At 40.0% G+C, this 23,659-nt stretch overlaps 1 protein-coding gene across 7 annotated transcripts in view; it reads right to left on the bottom strand.

The window, feature by feature from the left end:
* Nucleotides 1-5,272: 5,272 nt before the first annotated feature.
* The window catches only part of LOC143688451 (period circadian protein homolog 2-like), a 65,858-nt gene continuing 47,471 nt past the window's right edge, over nucleotides 5,273-23,659 (bottom strand). For 3 of the 7 annotated variants that reach the window (XR_013178053.1, XR_013178058.1, XM_077166358.1), the window contains one exon: nucleotides 5,273-15,653. The gene's annotated coding sequence lies outside the window, so the exon portion shown is untranslated. Of the gene's footprint in view, nucleotides 15,654-15,886; nucleotides 18,221-23,659 lie in introns of those variants that run through there. The other 4 variants (XR_013178054.1, XR_013178059.1, XM_077166359.1 and 1 more) reach the window with 2 other exon arrangements.

Below are 23,659 nucleotides of genomic sequence, written 5' to 3'. Positions count from 1 at the left end.
AAATTATGCATTGAGGAATTCTGAGGCTCAGAGGGTTGAGGGGATTTCCAAAGTCATACAACTAACAAGTGACAGAGTCAGCAATAAACCAGGGCTGTGTCCACCAAAACACTCTAACTTCAAAGAAGGCCATTCCCTACAATGAGACAGAGGTGCTCTAAGCTGCTTTGGTTTGCAAACCAGACCAATTTGCACCACTTTCACCTCAGAGTGGACTTGTCTCAAACCTGGTCATATATGCCAGTGTCTCCCGTGCATCAGAAGCTATGTCTGTGTGACTTGCTCTGTTCAAGATGGTATTTCCAGAATTTTGCTATAATGATAAATTATGAGGAGAATTCTCATGATACATCAATAGAAATGCGGATAGCAGCCCAGACAGTAATCAGAAGACACTCTTAATTTTTTTAAGTCAGTAAGAAAAAAAGAAAATATATCAATGAGCAAGAGTTGGGACAATTGAAATGGGCAAAATGGCCTCTGTTTCTCAGTATCAGTCATGCTTGGCCATTTGGGAGAGGTTTTGTGCCTTTTTATAAACTTCCAGATTTTATACTTTCTGTTCAGCTTTTCAAATTTTCCAAGAATATGGTTAAAAAAGAGAGAAAAAAATAGAACCTCTGCCCTTTTGTATCATTTTCAAGAAGGTACCTCTTGCATAAGGAAATTTGAGCCATAAAAAGCCCTCCCAGGTTTGCTTCAGCTCTTTTCTTTAAGATCATTTTTTTTTCAGTCTTTAATTTTTTTCTGGTAAGTGAGTAGTCTTTGGATGATCAGTGTTGCATATCTTTGGGAAAAATTCATTCCAGACTAGTCAAATCATAATGGTTGTTTTCATCAGCTTACAAGTTTCCAAGTTACTCCCCAACAGAGAAACCACAACACAAGCATTCATTTCTCCTCTAATTTTGACATTGGAGATGTACATTTGAAATTTGTTATGTTAAAAAAGAACCACAAAACAGTACTGCATCACCATGAATCTAAAAAGGAATCCAGAACCAGGCAGTAGACAATGCTTACTGTGACCCTCCTGTCAGCTCTCGGCATGCACAGGAAATAAACTCTGGGTGGCTGCATGTGACACTGTTCTCTGCGGTCAATCTATTAGAAACATCTGGCAGCTTGGTCACTCTCTGTGAACCTCCCAAGCCAAAGGACTGCAGTGCACTTTTTAACAAGGAAAAGAGCTGTCCTCTCCCAATTCTGCCATGACTAGCTGAGAGACTTTGGGTGAGTCAATCTCCCTGGGCCACTGTGTCTTGAGCTATCATTTGAGAATATTCCTAAAATGCACTGTTATGCATTATGCTATCTACCTAAACAGTGTAATGATGATTTTCTTTTCTTGATCATGCAAAGTCATCATTCCATTCAATTTAATAAATATTTTTGCAGACTTTCTGTCTGTCAAGCACTAGGGGTAAAGAAGTAAAAGGCTTCACCCCATAATCTATAGTCCTGGGGCATTTTCTATGATGGCACTTCCTAACTGATGCTCCAGGGCACAAGATGTTCTTAGGGAGACTGGACAGGGCAGCATAGGGCAGAGACAGCTGTAGTAAGCAGCCTCCCCTCCTTATCCCCAGGCACTGAACAAATATCTTCTCTGTGAATGCTCCACTGTGAAAAGGTTGAGAAGAACTTTACTAAGACTAATGCCTGGCGTTATTTGCTCCAAACCTGAATAACCCAATTTTTATGCTTTTAAAGTTTTATAGTTTCTAGTAACTTTATTTTCTGTTTCCTTCCAGCTAATGGCCATATTTTACTATCTTGAGAGTTCTTTCCTTCTTGGTGGCTGTTTCCAGTATTCTTTTGAGCTAGAAACAAAGCAATTAAGCACAAATCACATTACATCCCATAATCACTTGCTGAGTATGTGTTATGTTAGACACTCCTGGCTCTTGCAGAAGGAGGAACTGCACAGATGGAAAAGGTACATAGCTGCATTCCTCAATAAAATCATGACATAAAATTTTAAATAAAATAAGGGTCACTGGGCCCTAGATGACTAATAACGAGCCCCTCCAATCCTAGCACAAACATTTGCAACCACTGCAAAATGTATCAGAGGTTCTAAACCAAAACTCAATCACAAAATTCTGAAATTTGGAGACTTCCGGAGAAGATGGCGGCTTAGTAAGATGCGCGGGTCTTAGTTCCTCCTCCAGAAAAGCAACTAAAGAAACAGAAACAATACGAAACAGCTCCCAGAGTCACGACAGAGACCAAAAAGACAGCGTACCCCATTCTGGAACAGCTGAACGGGCAGGGAGAATCTGCTGCGGTGAGATACCCGAGGGGCGCGCGTTTTCCCGGCTGGGGCGGCTGGCGACTGGGGTCCCCTCCACGCACGTGGCTCCCCGGTCTGACTGGGAACGTTGGATAGCGGGGCCCTCCCGTCACGCTTGGCGTTTCGGGCCAGCTGGGCAATTAGGACCGGCACTCTCCCAAGCTGCGCTGGCCAGCGACCCCCGCCTCCACGCGCGGTTTCCCGGGCCGACTGCCGTGCAGACAGACGAGCGCCACGAGCGCCACCTACTGGGCAAGAAAAGAAAAACAGAGCCCAGAGATTTCACAGAAAAAGCTTTCAACCAGCTGGGTCCCACACCCAGGGAAATCTGATCAAATGCCCAGACACCAGCAGAAAATAATGGATGACGCTCGGAAAATTGAAGATATGGCCCAGTCAAAGGAACAAACCAATAGTTCAACTGAGATACAGGAGCTGAGACAACTAATGCTGAATATACGAACAGAAATGGAAAAACTCTTCAAAAACCAAATCAATAAATTGAGGGAGGACATGAAGAAGACATGGGCTGAACAAAAAGAAGAAATAGAAAATCTGAAAAAACAAATCACAGAACTTATGGGAGTGAAGGACAAAGAAGAAAAAATGGAAAAAACAATGGATACCTACAATGGTAGCTCTAAAGAGACAGAAGCTACAATTAGTGAACTGGAGGATGGAACATCTGAATTCCAAAAAGAAACAGAAACTATAGGGAAAAGAATGGAAAAACTTGAGCAGGGGATCAGGGAACTGAATGACAATATGAAGTGCACAAATATACGTGTTGTGGGTATCCCAGAAGGAGAAGAGAAGGGAAAAGGAGGAGAAAAACTAATGGAAGAAATTATCACTGAAAATTTCCCAACTCTTATGAAAGACCTAAATTTGCAGATCCAAGAAGTGCAGCGCACCCCAAAGAGAATAGACCCAAATAGGTGTTCTCCAAGACACTTATTAGTTAGAATGTCAGAGGTCAAAGAGAAAGAGAGGATCTTGAAAGCAGCAAGAGAAAAACAATCTGTCACATACAAGGGAAACCCAATAAGACTATGTGTAGATTTCTCAGCAGAAACCATGGAAGCTAGAAGACAGTGGGATGATATATTTAAGTTACTAAAAGAGAAAACTGCCAACCAAGACTCCTATATCCAGCAAAATTGTCCTTCAAAAATGAAGGAGAAATTAAAACATTTATAGACAAAAAGTCACTGAGAGAATTTGTGACCAAGAGACCAGCTCTGCAAGAAATACTAAAGGGAGCACTACAGTCAGATACGAAAAGACAGAAGAGAGAGGTATGGAGTAAAGTGTAGAAAGAAGGAAAATCAGATATGATATATATAATACAAAAGCCAAAATGGTAGAGGAAAATATTATCCAAACAGTAATAATACTAAAAGTTAATGGACTGAATTTCCCAATCAAAAGACATAGAATGGCAGAATGGATTACGACCCAGCAATACCACTGCTAGGTATCTACTCAAGGACTTAAGGGCAAAGACACAGACGGACATTTGCACACCAGTGTTTATAGCAGCATTATCTACAATTGCAAAGAGATGGAAACAGCCAAAATGTTCATCAACAGACGAGTGGCTAAACAAATTGTGGCGTATACCTACGATGGAATATTATGCAGCTTTAAGACAGACTAAACTTATGAAGCATGTAATAACATGGATGGACCTAGAGAACATTATGCTGAGTGAGTCTAGCCAAAAACTAAAGGACAAATACTGTAAGGTCCCACTGATGTGAACCGACATTCGAGAATCAGCTTGGAATATATCATTGGTAACAGAGACCAGCAGGAGTTAGAAACAGGGTAAGATAATGGGTAATTGGAGCTGAAGGGATACAGACTGTGCAACAGGACTAGATACAAAAACTCAAAAATGGACAGCACAATAATACCTAAGTGTAATGTAACTATGTTGGAACACTGAATGAAGCTGCACCTGAAATATGGTTTTTTGTTTGTTTGTTTGTGTTTGTATCTTTTGTTTTTGTTTTTTTTCTTTTTCCTTTTTATATATATATATATATTATTAGTATTATTATTTTAATTCTCTTCTCTACATTAACATTCTATATCTTTTTCTGCTGTTTTGCTAGTTCTTTTCCTAAATCGATGCAAATGTACTAAGAAATGATGATCATACATCTATGTGATGATACTAAGAATTACTGAGTGCATTTGTAGAATGGAATGATTTCTAAGTGTTGTGTTAATTTCTTTTCTTTTTTTTGATTAATAAAAAAATTAAAAAAAAAAAAAATTCTGAAATTTGAACTAAGGGATAAACACCAGACTGCCAGAGTAGAAGTCACACAAGTCTGAAATGGGATTTAATTCACAATTTCAACTCCATCAGTTTCAATTACTAGTGGTAATACCTGGCATTTTAAATTGCATGATCTCTATCTCAGCTTCCTCTTTTGAAAATGTTGAAAAATAATACCTACCTTCAGGATTATTGTACATTAGTGATAACTCATCCAGTGCAGTCCTGACTCCAAGTTGGGGTTGGATAAATAGTAATTTTTTTTTAATTTTTAATTTTATATATGGAAATTCATTGATTTATAATAAGAAAAGAAAGTGTTCCAAGTACTTAAATTTAAATGTCAATTACCAAAATGCTTGGGAAGTGTGGAAGATCTTGTCTAGTATATTTTCCATTAACTAACAACCCTATTCACACCAAACTCATTTCTGAAATGCTTTTACAATTGCATTACTATCTTTTTTTTCTTGCATGTTTTAGTTTTCTGGCTGCTAAAACAAATATCATAAGTGGGTTGGCTTAGAAGCAGGAATTTATTGGCTCATATTTTCAGAGGCCAGAAGGTTTCCTTCCTCTTGGGTCAGTAGCTCCTGGCTGACCAGCAATCTTTGGGATTTCTTGACTTTTCCGTCACATGACAATATACACAGTGCCATCTTCTCCTTTATTTTCTGGTTTCTGTTGATTTCCAGCTTCTGGCTGCCCATCTCCAACCCCCACCCATGGCTTCTCTCTCTATTACCTTCCCTATAAGGACACAAATAATAACATTAAGGCCCATCCTGATTCAGCTGGGCCACACCTTAACTGAAGTAAATTCATCAAAAAGCCCCATTTACAATGGGATCAGACTCCCATTGGATTAAGCTTAAGAACATTTTTTTTTGGAGTACCTAACTCCAAGCCACCCTAATAGTTTTTGGAACCAGAATTGGAATGCTACTATAATAGATAACTAATAATATGGAAACAGCTTTGGAACTGGGTCATGCACAGAAGTTGGAAGAATGATGATGTCCTTGATAGAAAAAGTCTAGATTGCTTTGAAGAGACTGTTGACATAAGCATGAATGTTAAAGGTACTTCTGATGAAGCTTTTGAAGGTAAGGATGAGTGTTTTATTGGTAATTGGAAGAAAAGTGAGCCTTGTTTTAAAGTGGTAACATAGTGCTGTGATGTAAGATTGGTAGTAGAATTTGTAAGCAATGAACTTGGATATTTAGCTGAGGAGATTTCAAATTTAAGTGTGTAAGGTATACACTGGCTTCTCCTTGCAGCTATTAGGAAAATGAGAGAGGAAAGGGATAAGCTGAGAACTGAACCCTTAAGCACAAATAAACCAGAAATTGATGGCTTGAAAAATTCTGAACCTATCCAGATAGTGTGCTCTGAGACAAGGGCCAGAAGCAGCTCTATCAAGGGACCTCCATGACCTTCCAGGAAGTGAGTCTCCAAGGGACAGGCCTCCATCTGAGGATTTAACTGAGCATCCCTTCTCTGAAGAGGGTGTGGCTAAACATGGAACCAGTTAGCCATTTCAGTGAAGCCAGGCTTGGAAATGCAGTTATCCTGGAAGGATCTGTAGAAAGTTGTGTTGCCTGATAGTTTGGACCTCTATGAACTGCACACAAAGCCAACAATGTTTTTGTAAAATTTCTATGAGCAGAACCACTGCCAGCCTGAACTGAAAGGGACAGGAAGGGAAAAACTGAAGGAAGGATGACTTCAAAAGCAGAACCATGGAAGCAAGGTCTGGGCTAAAAAGATCTGCCCAGGCCATTAGAAAAGAGCTGGCCCATCCAGGTTGTTCAGGGAGAGGGCAGCCACCCCAAAGCTCAGAGATGGTGGGAACTGCCCCAGCATGGAGGGAGAGCCTCATGCCATCCCAGTGCTTAGATAGGATAGAGTCTGTGCTGCAGCATTCATGGAGAGCCTGGCTGCAATTCTGATGTTTGGAGAGGATAGCCCTATTGTTCAGGGAGAGAATGGTCACCGTGAAAATGCTTGGAAGGGGTGGGGTTGCTGCTCCATCAGGACCAGAGGACAAAGAACCAAGCCATAGATGGCTCCCAGACCTAGAGATCTAATGGAGTTTGCCCCACTGGGTTCCAGACTTGTTTGGGACTTATGACCCCCATTTTCCTTCCCATTTCTTCTTTCAAGAATGGGAATGTTTCTGGTATGCCCACCCTCCATGGTGTATTGGAAGCAGATAACTTCTTTTCCAGGTTTCACAGGTCCATCAGACAGCAGAATTTGCCCTAGAATGGACCACCCCCATAACAGATTTTGATGAGACTTTCGATTTAGCATTGTTCTAAAATGGCTTAAGGCTTTGGGGATGTTGTCATGGAATGAATGCATTTTGCATGTGGGAAGAGCATGTCTTTTTGGGGTCCAGAGGGCAGACTGTAGTGGCTTGGAGTTACGTACCCTAGAAAAAAAGGTGTTCTTAATTTTAATCCATTCCTGTGGGTGTGAATGCATTAGTGAGGTTATTTCATTTAAGGTGTGGCCCAACTGAATTAGTATGGGTGTTTATCCTATGTAGATTGGAGGTCCTTATAGATAAGGCTACAGAGAGAGAAGTCACAGGGAGCAGGCAGAACCTAGAAGAGAAAGTAGAAGCTGCAGCCATGCATGTTGCTGTGTGAGGGAAAAGCCAAGGGACCTCAAAGTTGCTGGCTAGCCAGATGATACCAGCCCTAGGAGAAAACAAACCTCTAGCCTCTGAAATCATGAACCAATAAATTCCCATTGCTAAGTCAACCCATTGTATGGTATTTGTTTAGCAGCTGAGAAACTAAAACAATGCACAAGCCTTAAAATAATTATTCTGAATGCCAATAGCCTTTGCAATCAGAGTGGGTCTTCAAAGTTTGCAAAGGGAGCAAAGAAATGATTAAACACTTTTTTTGACAGAGGTGTGAGGACTTGTGCTAAATCAGGCTTGACAGTTCCCCTTTCTGATCACAAAACAGATAAACCCAGTTGCTTGTGAATGATCCCTGGCACCTAAAAATGGAATCATAAGGCACTGTGATAGTTTAACATTTCCCCACCAAAACAGCAGAGATGACATTTACTTTGATGGGTTCAGTGAGGAAATTAAGAGAGTGACAAGAAGTGTCTGGAATTGGATCTGCAGCTGGTATATTCTTAAAGATTGTTGCTTTTCCTTCACCTACAGAATTGTGTTAGAAATTATGATCCATTGGAAATTCTAATCCTTAAGGAATAAGTGTGTGCATGTGTGTGTGTGAGAGAGAGGGAATTTCATTTGCCAAAACTCCACTGGATATTTTTAAACCATGAGAAAAGCCCATTGTAACCTAAATGTCCCCTGGAATTATTTCCCACCTCAGAAAGCTTGGAGCCCTCATGCCTCTGCTCATTTTGAGTGTCCAGCCAGAGCTGAGAGTCTGCAGAATGCCAAGTAGTCAGAGTTCCCCACAGGGAAAGAGTGGTCAGACCCCTGAGTCAGGTGGGAGATGTGCAAATTCTGACCAGCAGAAATAGCAGCATCAGATAACGCCCTGGGCTAGCTCTACAATGGGCTTCATTATCATTTATGTGAATGAAGTGGGAATGAGTGCTGTCACCTCTTCCTGTGGTTTATTGAGTTTTCATTGACAAAAAAATAAGGACACTTTTGTTTGCCAACATATTGCCCTTTGCCAGCCAGCTCTGGCCCCAGCCATGTGAAGTTGCACTTCATGTTTTGATGAAGAACACATTCCCCAATGAAGGAAAATGTTACTTCCTCCATCATACTCCCCTGACCACCACCTCCACCAGATCCCGTCATGTGTTAGAGAAAGAGGACAAAGCAGAAACAGAGTAACCTGCCAAAAAACCACTTCTCACTCTTAACCCAGCTTCTGAATCCAAAAATGCTAAACCACTCCTCTGGTGTCATCAGCCTCTGTGGTCAAGACCTTTAGCCCTGGTTATGATTCCTGGTGGAGTCCATGTGGGAAAGCTTTCTCCCATGGCCATGAAAAAGCCACATCAGAGATGATGGGTGTCTTAGCACCATCTTGAAGGCCAGTCAGTAAACACTCTTTCTTCAAATGTGAATGACGGTACAATGACAGCTTTCCTTATCTGTGTTCCAGTTCTAGGCTCACCCTCTGGTCACCTCAATTGAATTTGAACCCCCATGTTAAACAAGCTCCTCTAAATGAGGAAATTGAAGTCAGCAGAGGTCATGAAGTACCTGAAGTCACCAGGTAATAAGTGCTAGAGCCATTGCCCAGAGAAGAAAAACCTGCACCCAGAAATAATAGATGTAAAAACACTACTGAAACAAAATGTGCATGGCATATCAGGCTCAGAATCTGGCTTAGAGCAGGTGTTCAAAAGTTGTTTCTTCTCCTCCCATACACAAAGAAAAACAAAATCCCATTAGTGGACAGTTCTATCCCATGTCAGACCCTTTCATCAGCAGAAATCTTTATTGTCACAAAAGGTGATGACAACCACCACAACAATATCAGTACCTGCCACTCTTTATTAAGCTGTTATTATATGTCTAAACATCAGCCTCAAAGCTTTAAACACTGTGTAATTGCAATTGACCAATGAGGAAGAGAAACATCCAAAAAGGAACATGTCTTCACCCACACCGACAACCAGAAACACAATGAATGAGCCTGTCCTAGGTGGGGACCAAAACCCACATGCTAAAGGTAGATGACCAAATACTTCATCAATAAATAAGGACAGATTTCAGAGTAAAAGGGTGGCACTACAGATAATTACTCTAGGACAACTCATACACACCATGATTGCCCTGGGCAAACCAGGACCTATACTCACAAGATGTATAGGTTAGCAACACAAGTACCAGGTCCCAAGAAGTCAATTCATTATTTTTCAGCAGTAAGCATGGGTATACAGAAAGGTAGATGTCTTTGTTGTGATCCTTTGTAAGCCCAGGTCTGAAACCTCTGAAGAAGGCTGGGCCACATGGGCTCTCAGGAAAGAAGACTTAAAGTCTCTTCCAAGTTCCCAGCAAAACTGTCCCCTTGCTTATTTCCACTCTAGCCAACAAGGTCCTTCCTACTTTGGGGTCTTTGAATATGTGCCATCTTCCTTCCCTGAAGGGCTCCCCCACCTCTTTGAAACTTTTCATCTAATTCTTACTTATTCAAGTATCAAGCTTAAAACATCATTTTTTTTCAGAGAAGGGCTTTACGCAACCACCTCTGCACAGTTCCCAACCTGACTAGGGTCGGTCGTTGCATTTGTTACTTTCTCTTTCATATCATTTACAAAAGAACTCATGGATGAATTTCTTTAAATGACATTTTTCTTTAGTTTATATTCTTGTAGACCATAAGTTTCATGACAAAAATAAAGCAGGGACTGCATTTCTTTTGTTCATTCCTGTTTTCCCAGCAAGTTGTGCAGTGTCTGCTACACAGCAAGTACTCTAGAATTTTTTTATTGAATGAATTAACCAATTGCAAAGGACAAGAAATTGAAACCTAGAATGTGCCACTTAATCCACACAGCAATGCTGGGAAATAGATAAAATTTCCAAATTTATTCTTTATTGGTATTTATTATTACTTATTGGTACAGTTGGGAAACTGAAACTTTCTAATTACTTTGCCTGTTCAAATTGCATGGCTGCTACACCTAGTCCAAGGCTGGTGCTCTTTACGCTACTTCCAAAGGTACAATCCATAAAGGACCAGCTTGATTCTTCATTGGCCCAGGGGACAGTTGCATCTACCTGCAAGACAATGTCCTTAGTGTCCTGCACAATCTCCCCAGAGGCTCTGAGGGACTGACCTGGAAGCCTGATCACAGCTTTGTTATAGGATCGGCATAGACCCATCCCCAAATCTTGGTTCTTGTGGCTCTGGGTACGTCTTGGAACTTCCATGAACCTTGGTTTCCTCATTTCTAAATATACTGTCAAATGTAATATGTAAATGTAAAATGGGGTTACATCAGTTTACTTTGAGAACATTCTTGGAAGCTTGGGACAGATATTTTTCAAGTGCCAAGCACAGTGCCTGGCTCATTATACATACTAAATTTCAAAATAGGTGTTTTTATTGTTGTTGACATTGTTGCCAATACCCATTGGTAAACCCGATGTCTATAAATAAATTCAGAATGGGGGATGCATATTTCCAATGACCAGATTACTTGAGTCAACTATCCCAGAGGCTCAATTTTACTTGTTGAATATTCCTGAGATACCGAGTTAGTAATATAGCAGCCTGATGCCAAGCTAATCATAGAAGTGGATGGTCTTTGAGGTTCTGAATGACATTTTGTTGAAGCCTAAGAATTCATTTTGCCCCTATCACATTAAAATCCACCTCTCTGGGGCCTCTGGAACAGCTCTCTCCAGGATGGGACTACAAAAACCTTGCTAATTGCCAAGGACTTCCTTCCTTTTCCCTCTGGATGGGCAGACCGTGTACCTTCTGTTACTGAGCTAAACACAAAAGATATGTCATCTCTTTCTAACCTCACCACAACCCTATGAGACAGATACTTTTGTCTCAGCTGAGGCTCGAAGAGGTTAAGTAACTTGCCAAAGATCATACATCTAGTCAATGACTAAACCAAGATTTGAGCTCAGGTCTGCCTGACTCCAAATCCCAGGCTCTTATCCTGTGTTAGAATTGTCAAGTCACAGTTTTTCATAATTATGGTTCAGTCCTAAGGGCACACTCTGATATTTTCAGTTCTACTTGGTGACTTCCATGTTCCCTCCATGCTGAAATCATCCTTTCACAGACAAGGAAAGATCAGCCAGAGAGATGCCATAACTTGCCTGAAGGATGTAAATGGGAGCCGCTGTGACTCCATTCAGTAAGGCAGCTTTTTTCATCAACAAAAACTTGTCCTCTAGGCTCTACAAGGGAGGGGCAGCCACTTCCATCAGCTCTTCTCATCTATAATCAAATGAGGGTGTTGCCCCATCAAAAGAGAAGCCTTTCCCTGACCTCTGGTCTCAATCTGAAGGGCCCTACCTCCATTGATTTAAATAGCAATCCTTGGGTAAAAAAATAGTCCTTGATTTCATAGGAAACCTATTTGTAAAATATGCATTTCCTGCTCTTTTGTCTTACAAGCCTCTGGGCACCGCCACTGTATTTCCTCTTGCTTTCTTCATAGAAGTTTCTTTCCACCAGTCTCTTCTCAAGTGTGTTCCTTGCTGGGAGATGGGGGTGGGGGTGGATTACCACCCTCCTCTGGGAACAACAAGCAAGAAGAGCCTTCCCTGAGGCTGTCTCTCAGCAGAAGGAAGAACAGGGGCCTGACCTGAAATGAACTTGGGTGCATTCTCAGGTGTCTTTGGCACCTGCTACTTGCAGGCAGTACCTATTAGCTGCTGTCCCAAGTGAGCAGATGTCCCAGGGAAACTACATGTTAACAAATCAATCAGTTTAGAAGGACTCTCATCAGTCATCTCTCCTGGATGAAGGAGGCCAAGCCCCCTAAGACATTCTAGAAAGTGAAAACACAAGTCCATGAGCCATGTTCCATTTTTCAAAAAATTAAATATTCTTTATTTCCTCTTTGTGAATTTCTTATTTCTGCAAATGGCTTGCCAATGATTATGTGTTGCTTTTATGATTACATTTGTCTACAATTTTTAGTCAAAATATAATTATATTTCTACAGATGATAAGATTTGATAAGCTAATTATAATGGCAAGCTAATAGTATAATTTGAGGAGAAAAATGAGAACAGAGCACTCATATACAAATCCATTCTCTGACATGAATCAGATCATGATACTTCACCATGTGAAACTACAACCACTTCTCATGGTCTTTAGAATAAATTCTAATTCCTCAGCATAGCCCAAAAGGCCCAGCTTCATTTGGCCCATGACAGCCTCTTTGGTCACATCTCCCACCCGCACTCACTGCATTTGGTTTCTTGAATAAGACAGTTTACTCCTTCTTGACTCAGAGCCTTTGTACAAGCTGCTCCCTCCACCCTGAGCACCCTGCCTTCCACTCTGTACATGCCCATCATCTTTGCTCACTCAAGTTTCAGCTCAAATGCCACCTCCTCAGTGAGGCCTTCCCTGACCACTCAATCCAAACTGGTGTCTTCCTCACTGGCCCCACAGTCACTCTCTAGAATGACACCTGCCTTGTTTTCTTGATGTTATTTATTACTATCTAAAATTATCATGGTCATTTATTTGTTCCAAACTGTTGAAGGGTAAATTTTAAAAGAGAATGTAATCATGACTCTCATCCAAATACAAAATGAACATGCCTCAAAGAATTTATTTAATATAATAATTAGTGAGGTAGCCACTGAGATGCTACAACCCATTTAAAAGTGAATTAATTCAAATTGGCACATATTCATAACCCAATAAGGAATGTGAAAATGATTTTACAAATTGATGCAAAACAGGCAAAAAATACTCAATATCCACAAAGTATTAACCAATTGCATTCCACAAAACACCATTTGCATTTCTATGAATGGGACTCAATTGTGTATTATCAGTTTTCTACATGTTAACTTCTATTTCTACGGAGTTGTAAAACAGACTCACCACAGACCTACACCCCTAGAGGATCAAATAACCTCCAGGGGCTCCAGTATTCAGCAATGCAAACTCTTCTGCTCATTTCAAAATCATCCCCAGTTTTTCCTTACATGTTATTTATCACTATCAAAATTACCTTATTCATTTATTTGTTCCTCTTCCTCATCTACCTGCCCAGGAATGCAAGCTTCCCAAAAGCAGACTCTGTCTGCCTTATTCACCCCTTAATCATTCTCTCCAGTACCCAGAATGATGAGTGATTTATACTACATGCTCAGAAATATCTGTACAGTAGATAGATAGCCAATAAACATGTAAAAAAAATCACCCTCACTTAAATTTTTAAAAATTAAATGAAAACAAGATAACCATTTCTTCCCTTTTATGTCGGCAAGGAGTTAGGAAAGGTGCCACTATGTTCTACTGAGCATGCAAAGAGAAGGTGTGCTTGGTTGTCAGTTGTCAGCACTGTTCCCTTCTTCAGGGTAGAGACTCCCTTTTCTAGAGTCTCTTCACTGTAGGGTTCACAATTCAAGTTTGCCAATGAGAATAGCTCACGTGAGACTGGGAAGTTAGAAGAGAAGGAGAAGCCAGAGATCCTACTGGGCACAGGTGTTACTTCTCAGACATTTCCAAGAGTTCCCACTTTGCAGTCCTGAGGCCTTATGGTGGACTCTCCAGCATCTCTTCAAGCTCTGCCTACTTTATCAGCTCCAGGGCTGTGGGCTGAAGTCACCAGTGGCTATTTTAGCCACCTTCTGGCTGCAGCCTACCAGGCCTTCAAGCCCATCCTCCTGCACTCCTGAGATCCCTTACCTCCATACCAAATCATCTTCCCTAAAATACTTGGGGCTCTGTTTTTTGACCAAAGCCAGTGTGACACAGGAGGGATTTCATACATTGGTGGGATAATCATCTTTCTCTTCCATTCAACATTTAACAAGTATTCATTAAGTCCTTACTCTATCTTGGGGAACAATTTGATAAGTCCTTACCATCTTGAGTTCACAACAGTTGACCCATAACTCCACCTCTTAGAATTAGTCAATTCAAAGGAAACAATCATTAATCCATAAAAAGGATCTAAGCTTATGTAAAAGGATGTTAATGAGAGCAAAATAGTCATCTCTCCCCCCTCATAAATGAAAACCAAAAAGTCCAACAACAGGGAAGTAGTTTAAATCTTATGGCATATCCATATAATGGAATGTTATATAGCTTATATGAGTCATGTTTTTTAATTAGTTCATGATATGATCAAATTTTCACAGGTAAAATTAAGTGAAATTTCAAGATATAAAATGACATATTTCAGTTGCTAAAAAATTAAGCTAACAAAACAGAAAATGACAAGTGCTGGAGAGGATGCGGAGAAAGAAGCACACTTATCCACTGTTGGTGGGAATGTCAAATGGTGCAACCACTGTGGAAGGCAGTTTGGCGGATTCTCAAAAAATTGAATATAGAATTGCCATACAACCCAGCAATACCATTGCTAGGTATCTACTCAAAGGACTTAAGGGCAAAGACACAAACGGACATTTGCACACCAATGTTTATAGCAGCGTTATTTACAATTGCAAAGAGATGGAAACAGCCAAAATGTCCATCAACAGACAAGTGGCTAAACAAACTGTGGTATATACATACGATGGAATATTATGCAGCTTTAAGACAGAATAAACTTATGAAGCATGTAATAACATGGATGGACCTAGAGAACATTATGCTGAGTGAGTCTAGCCAAAAATTAAAGGACAAATACTGAATGGTCCCACTGATGTGAACCGACATTCGAGAATAAACTTGGAATATGTCATTGGTAACAGAGACCAACAGGACTTAGAAACAAGGTAAGATAATGGATAATTGGAGCTGAAGGGATACAGACTATGCAACAGGACTAGATACAAAAACTCAAAAATGGACAGCACAATAATACCAAATTGTAAAGTAATCATGTTAAAACACTGAATGAAGCTGCATCTGAGCTATAGGTTTTCTTTTTGTTTGTCTGTTTGTTTGTGTCTTTTTTTACTATTGTTATTATTTTTATTTTTTTCTCTATATTAACATTCTATATCTTTTTCTGTTGTTTTGCTAGTTCTTTTCCTAAATCGATGCAAATGTACTAAGAAATGATGATATGCATCTATGTGATGATGTTAAGAATTACTGATTGCATATGTAGAATGGAATGATTTCTAAATGTTGTGTTCATTTCTTTTTTTCTTTAATTAATAAAAAAATCAAAAAAATTAAGCTAATATTTTTTAATAATGTCAGTGGAGGTCGTTATATTTGTCATGACTTGCCTGAAGAGTCCAATGAAGAAATTCTTCACCAACCGCGAAGCCCCAGACCAATTTAAAGGCAGCTCTGTCCATTCTCATCATACAGCAGAAACTACAACATAGGGGTGAGGAGTGAGCCCTCTGGAGCCAACTGCTGGTGTTCAAATCCAGACTTTACATCAGGAAAATTACTTGGCCTCACTGGGCCTTGGTTCCTTCACCTGAAAGAATAGACATCAAACCGATGTTATTTCATAGTAACTATAATTATGAGATAATTTATCTGCAATGTTTAATAGAGTACTTAGTACATGTTGAAAGTCAAAGAAAGGGTATTTCTTCCTTTAAAGCTACACATTCATTCTGTAATCATTTTGGCACATTTTTTACCTGTTTTAGACTAGGGTTTACAGAAATATTTAACAACAAGTCCTTACCCTTGAAGGATCTCGCAGTCAAAGGGGAGAAAGGCTGTGTAAATACCTGGTACCTAGTAGGAAATAATGGTTCCCCTGTGATGGAAATTATGACTCTACAAGATTAAGTCACTTGTCCAGCATCTCTTTGTTCACACTGATACTAACAGAAGCACATAAATGACAGTATTAACATTTATATTTTATGTACTTTATTTCCTTTGATCTTCACAACTACACCCTAAAGTAGGCAATATCATCCCGGTCCTACAAAGGAGACATCTGGAACTCACTGAAGCTGTGACTTGCTCAAGGGCACACAGGTGGAAAATGGAGGAGGCAGAACTATGTCCCAGGTCAGGCTAAGTGCATCCTCTGTACATCACAACAAGGTTCAATTTCAAGTTCTTAGTAACATTGTAATTCTTTTCTGCTGTCCCTGACTCTCACCTGACTTTCTCCATCCTCAGTGAATCTCATCTGTCAGGTGGATGTTATAGCAGTACCTATTTCATAATACAGGTGTGTAAAGTATAGAGATTGCATAAAGAGCTAAGCATCCTCTCCCAATTGCCCAGTGTCTTGCATGGTGCCTGGCTGGTGGTAAGCTCAAGTAAATCAATGTGGAATGAATGAAGACAGGCATGCATGCATGTACAAGTCAATGGGAAGGAAGAACAATGGTCTCCTACCTATCAAGGCTAGATTTAAATAGCAAGACTAACAGCTCAGGTAACCAACTATGAAAACAGTAACCACTTAGCTCTCAGTAAACCCTCCTATACCTCCTGCTCAGTCTCCCATCAACCTCAGTCAATAGTGCAATCCATGGCACATTAAGCAGAGTATTTGATCCAAAGGAAAACACAATCAGTAGACCCAGAGGCAATTGTTCTAATAAAACATGGGCTGCCAGAATTAAAACACTAGGAGCTGTTTGCAGAGTTCCTTGGTTTTAACCAGACCAAACCCATTTGAATTGCAGAGATTTAACAATGGGGTCATCAGGGCCCATGGAATAATGAATGTAATTAGTATAACATATAGTGTGACTAGTCTGCACCCAGTTGTGGAAACTACAACATGATTCATTAAAGCTGCCAAACTTAATTCCTTGAAGCCTCATCTGGTGGCCTGAAGTAGGCAGTCCTCCTGAGTCAGCCTTCAGGGGGAAATTTATCTCACCAATGACCCCACTGGAAGAGAATAGCATTTATTAGCAGCTGATTATGCCCAGAGGTCGAAGCTGAGGCATTTGCATAAACCATCTCCTTCATTCCTCCTTATGATCACATTACCCCCACCATTTTGGAGATGTGCAAGTCTGGGTTCAGCGAAATTAAGTAACTTAGTGACACAGATGTCATATGCAGCAAAGCTGGGAGTCAGACATGCAGTTCCCTGATTCCAAAGATGTCCCATTGGTAAGACAGGTGGAAAGTAGGCTTGCCTGGGGTTACATCTATTGTCACAGTTCTTAGCTTTCTCCATCCTCAGACAATCTCAACTGTCAAGCGGGTGTTGCAGTTATCCCTATTTCATAAGATGGATGTGAGATTATCTCTTGGAATGTGGCTGACAACCGTGAGGTGTCAGAAGAAATAAGCACAAAGTTCCAGTTAAGTTCCATGTGTTTAAATGAGGTCATCCAGAGTGACGGCCAGAGCTAAAACCAGCTCCCTCGCTGGACCTCTGCAACACACTCCCAAAGCTGCCCAGGTCCATGTTCCCTCCTTCAATCCTCAGAGCAAACCAGCCAGGTGTGGAGCACAGAAATCCCTAGGTAAGGAGAGGCAGCTCAGCATGATGGGGCATCCAGACACCAGGCACTCAAACCTGGAGTGAAGGCGTGCACAGCCTTCCCACCCAACTATGCCTGGCTCAAATACAGTGAAGGCTTTTGATTAAGACTGTCTGGGTCCACGTCCCAGCCTTGCAGCTCATCAGCTGGGCCACCCAGTTCTCTCCTCCTAACCTAGGGATGGCAACAGTCCCCACCTCATGTTGCTGTTGTGTTAGAGAAGTTTGGAAAGTGCTTAGGATGGTGTCTGGCATTATCTAATCCTTCTGAAGTCAAGTTCCATCCCCTATGGATGGAAATAACAGTCCCTGCCTTCTGTGATTCCATCCATGTCAAATGCTTAGAATGGTGCCTGATGTAGGTATTGAAAGCACTCAGTATGTGGTGCTTGTCTTTTTTCAGTAGCAGCAGCAGCAGCAGCAGCAGCAGCAATAGTAGCAGTAGTAGGAAATCATCAAAGTATAAATCCCATGGTAGAGAACATCTTCCACAGGTTATCAGACCTTCACACCTCAAACTGAATGTTTCCACTAGTTCCTTTCCTGGGAAGGTGGTATTGACTTCTTTACCCCTGGGGGAAAGAGAACAAGGTTGGAAAGCTTTTAATTATCCCCAAGTAATAGGGAGGTCCCATCTTGCTAGGAATACAGAAAGACAAATTTCACCTGCTCAGTGTTTGCCTGCTAGAGCTGTCATGAAGACAAAATGGGATAAGACACGGGAAAATCATGGTATTGTTGGAATGCACCCATAGCTTCCTGGTGCTTCACATACTAAATTAGTGCTGCAGAATATTGTAGTAGATGATCTGAAAGTCTTCTAGCTCTAAAAATCTGCAAATGGAAGACCGTTTGTCTGCATGTTTGCTTCTGTTAGGTTGGTACTGGGTGGTGGCTAGAGAATAAAACTTCTTAGACAACAATACCCCCCAATGATTTTTCTTGAAATTAAGACAATTTGTGCCCAAATGTTAACCCAAGAAATTGCTGCTCAAATGACCTACCCACAGATAACTCAAAATTTCTTTAATACATGTGAGCTCCATAGCCAGCTGTGTTCTAGGCCCTGTGGAGAAAATAAAAGATTCAGGCTCCCTGGAGCCCCTTTGAAAATTGGGGCTCTACCTACTTCTTCAGCTAAAACACATTCCCCCCTTGCACTGACTGTGCTCTGGCCCCCTTGACCTTTTCTTTACAGGCAATGACCTCATTCTTGACTTCAGAATACGCACATGGAGTTTCTTCTTTCCAAAAGCCTCTCTTATCTGTTTCCTCAGCCCCTCATCTCTTCTCTCTAATTGCTGCTCATCTTTCAGGTCTCAACACAAACATCACACAGAAAAGCCTTACCCGGTCCTCAAAGCAGGACATGCCCCTATTATATGGGTTTATCTCACCCCTCACTTCTCCCTTCAGGCATTACCCCAGCTGTAACTAAACCATTACCTGGGACATTAGGTGTATAACATCCAGCTCAGCAACTAGAATCTATGCTCTATGAGGGCAAATCCACCATTTTCACCAGTTTTCCTAGTACCTAATAGAGTTCTGGAACATGACTATCACTCATTAACATTGGGTTTACTAGGTCAACAATTATATATGGGGTGTGTGCTGGTTTGAAAGGATGCATGTCCCTTAGAAAGGCCATGTTTTAATCAAAATCTCATTTCATAAAGACAGAATAATCCCTATTCAATACAGTATATAATTAGATCATCTCTCTGGAGATGTAACCCAATCAAGAGTGGTTGTTAAGCTGGATTAGGGGAGACATGTCTTCACCCATTTGGGTGGGTCTTGATTGGTTTACTGGAGTCCTATGAAGGAGGAATCATTTTGGATAAAGCTGGAGATTCTGAGAAAGCAGAATGACATAGCCACAAAAAGCAGAGTCTACCAGCCAGTTACCTTTGGAGATGAAGAAGGAAATGCCTCCCAGGGAGCTTCATGAGTCAGGAAGCCAGGAAAGAAAGTTAGCAGATGATGCCATGTTTGCCATGTGCCACTTCCAGCCAGGAGAGAAATCCTGACTGTGTTTGCCATATGCCTTCTCATTTGAGAGAGAAACCCTGAACTTCATCGGCCTTCTTGAACCAAGGTATCTTTCCCTGGATGCCTTAGATTGGACATTTGTAGACTTGTTTTAATTGGGGCATTTTTCTTGGCCTTAGAACTGCAAACTAGCAACTTATTAAATTCCCCTTTTTAAAAGCCATTTCATTCCTGGTGTATTGCATTCTGGCAGCTAGCAAACTAAAACAGGGTGTGAGGGATTTTAGTGTTACTGACTTTTCTTTGGTGTTTGTTTTTTAGAAGAGGAAAAGTAGCAGGTTAAATTTTTTAAAGCCAACCTAAAATTTAAAAATATCAAAATACCTATCTTTGAAATATTTTTTTTCAAAATAAATCATTCATTCTTCCACTTTGAATAATTTTAGAGAGAAGCTCCCATGCAGGGGAATTTGGCAGTATCTATCAAAGTTACCATTCATTTACATGTTAACTGTTTAATTCCACTTCTAGAAATCTATCATACAGAAATTTCTGAAAAAGCATGATGTGAGAGGCCATCATTGATTGAGCATTATATGTGAAAGAAAACACTGAAAATGACCATCCAGCCTAGAAGCCACTTCCAGAGAACATCCTTTGTTGCTCAGATGTGGCCTCTCTCTCAAAGCTGACTCTGTCAAGCCTACTTAAAGTGGCTAATAGTACTTAAAGCCTAAGAGTCACCCCCAAGAGGACCTCTTTTGTTGCTCAGATGTGGCCTCTCTTTCTAGCCAACACAACAAGCAAACTCACCACCCTCCCCCGTCTACGTGGGACATGACTCCCAGGGGTGTAGCCCTTCCTGGCAACATGGGACAGAAATCCTGGAATGAGCTGAGACTCAGCATCAAGTGATTGAGAAAAACCCTAGAATGAACTGAGACTCCACATCAAGGGATTGAGAAAACCTTCTCGACCAAAAGGGGGAAGAGTGAAATGAGACTAAGTGTCAATGGCTGAGAGATTCTGAATGGAGTTGAGAGGTTATCCTGGAGGTTATTCTTATGCATTAAGTAGATATCACCTTGTTATTCAAGACGTAATGGAGAGGCTGGAGGGAACTGCCTGAAAATGTAGAGCTGTGTTCCAGTAGCCATGTTTCTTGAGGATGATTGAATAATGATACAGCTTTCGCAATGTGACTGTGTGGTTGTGAAAACCTTGTGTCTGATGCTCCTTTTATCTACCATGTCAACAGATGAGTAGAACACATGGAATAAAAATAAATAATAAGGGGAACAAATATTAAAATAAATTTAGTTTGAAATGCTAGTGATAAATGAAAGTGAGGGGTAAGGGGTATGGTATGTGTAATCTTTTTTTTTCTCTGTTATCATTTTATTTCTTTTTCTGTTGTCTTTTTATTTCTTTTTCTGAATTGATGCAGATGTTCTAAGAAATGATGAATATGCAACTATGTGTGATATTGAGAATTACTGATTATATATGTAGAACGGAATGATATGTTAATGTTTTTGTTTATTTTTTCTTAATTTTTTAATAAATAAATTAAATAATTAAAAAAAAAGCTGACTCTGCAGGTGAACTCACTGCCCTCCCCCTCTACATGAGACTTGACTCCCAGGGGTGTAAATCTCCCTGGAAATATAGGACCTGACTCCAGGGGATGAACCTGGCCCTGGTATTGTGGGACTGAAAAAGCCTTCTTGACCAAAAGGAAGAAGAGAAACGAAACAAAATAAAGTTTCAGTGGCTGAGAGATTTCAAATAGTACTGAGAGGTCATCTTGGAGGTTATTCTTCTGCAGTATAAAAACATCCCTTTTTAGTTTTGGGTGTTTGGGAATAGCTAGAGGAAAATATCTGAAATTGTTGAGCTGCCATCTAATAGCCCTGATTCTTGAAGATAAATCTATAGTTTCTCACAAAGCTTTTAAAGTATGACCATGTGATTATGAAAAGCTTGTGAATGACACTCCCTTTATCCAATGTATGGTCAGATAAGCAAGAAAAAAAAGACAAAAAAAATAAATAAACAATGGGGGCATGGAGGGAATGGGATGTTTTGGGTGCTCTTTTCTACTTTTATGTACTTTTATTCTTATTTTCTTATTTATTTTTGTTTTTTAATAGCAAAAGTGTTCAAAAATTTATTGTGATGATGAATGCACAGCTATATGATGATACTGTGAATCGCTGATTATACACTTTGGATGATTATATTGTATGTGAATATATACTATACCTCAATAAAATGTCATTAAAAAAATAAGTCTGAAAATATAAGAGCTTTTAAACTGAAAGCTCCCACACTGAAAGGGTATTGAATAACCTATGGTACAGCTGTCCAGTCAGATGACTATGAAGCCATAAAAAAAGAATGGGGGTGAACTCTATGTCCTAACATGAAGAGATAACCATATATATTATAAAGGGAAGCAAGAAAGGGTAAAAAGTTATATTATCTTTTGTGTAAGAGAGGGAAATAGGAATATTTGGCATAGATTTAAAAAAAAAAGAGGAAAGAAAAGAACACCAAAATGTAAAGACACTAAAAAAGAAAGAAAGAAAAAGTGGTGATCTTACAAGAAATGGGTTTAAAAATGTGTGGAGGGAGAGGGATGGAAGCAATATGTCCTTGTGTTTATCTGTTCTAGTTTGCTAGCTACCAGAATACAATATACTAGAAATGGAATGGCTTTTAAAAAGGGAAAATTTATTAAGTTGCAAGTTTATACTTCTAATGCTTAGAAAATATCCCAATTAAAGAAAGTCCATAAAAATGTCCAATCTAAGGCATCGGGGAAAGATACTTTGGTTCAAGAAGGCTGATAACATTCAGGGTTTCTCTCTCACCTGGAAAGGCACATAGGAACATGGCAACATCTGCTCACTTCCTCTCCAGGCCTTTTGCTTCATGAAGCTCCCCCAGGGGCATTTTCCTTCTTCATCTTCAAAGGTCACTGGCTGGTAGACTCTCCTCGTGGTTCTTATCATTCTCCAGCTTTCTCCAAAATGCTTCCTCTTTTAAAGAATTCCAGTAATCAAGACCCACCTGGAATGGGTGGAATTACATCTCCCGCTATTCAAAAGTTAATGCCTACAATTGGGTGAGTCACATGTCCTTGGAGATAACCCAATCAACTTTCCAACCTATAGTTCTGAATAGGGATTAGAAGAAATGGTTGCTTCCCCCAAAGCTGAGTAGGATTAAGACATGGCTTTTCTAGGGTATGCAAATCCTTTCAAACTGGCACAATACTTTTTTATATAGTTATTCCCTTTCAATAGTGTAAGTCTATAACCTATCAAAAGTAAAGCTAATTTTTAAGAACATTCCTAAATTGAAAACAAACTAAAATAAGTAAAGCTAGCCATATATCATTTTAGTAATAAGCCCACCCAGGGAAATAATGATTCTTCCGTAAGACACTTAAGAACACAGTACATTGAATGAACATCCTCAGTCAGATAAGCTCCATGGACAAAAAGAACCATAAAGAAACTTAAAATAAACTCAAGTGTTTTATGTTAGTAGTAACATTTATATTGTTACTATGAAACTATTTTATTTATATTATACAATAAAGCAAATTAGAGATTATGTTAATGATGTTCTAAAGGTATGAAAGGTTCAATTACAAGATTAAAAATTTGGTTATGACACTAATTTTGAAACTGAAGTGAAAATAATAATATGAAATGATAGTTTTATTAACTGTATATTATCTGTCATAGTCCATTGAAATGACCTAGTATCCATGTCACCCCAGTAGCACTAATCACTCCTATCACCCAAATCTTTCTCTAAAAATCCAGGGCTGTTTAGAGAACTGACTGTTCACAGTAATGGATTAGAGAAAGTACAAGGTGAACCTGGCACATGTCATGTCCAAACTCAAAGGTGCTTTCACATAGTAATTGGGTATGTCAAGAGGACACAGGAACCATCTAACAGGGCTCATGGTACCAAAATGGTGATGAGTTGGGAGTAGT

This window comes from Tamandua tetradactyla, chromosome 6 (assembly GCF_023851605.1).
Source record: "Tamandua tetradactyla isolate mTamTet1 chromosome 6, mTamTet1.pri, whole genome shotgun sequence".
NCBI lineage: Eukaryota > Metazoa > Chordata > Mammalia > Pilosa > Myrmecophagidae > Tamandua > Tamandua tetradactyla.
Note: the sequence above shows the minus strand (reverse complement) of the source record. Positions and strands in the feature narration are given on the sequence as shown.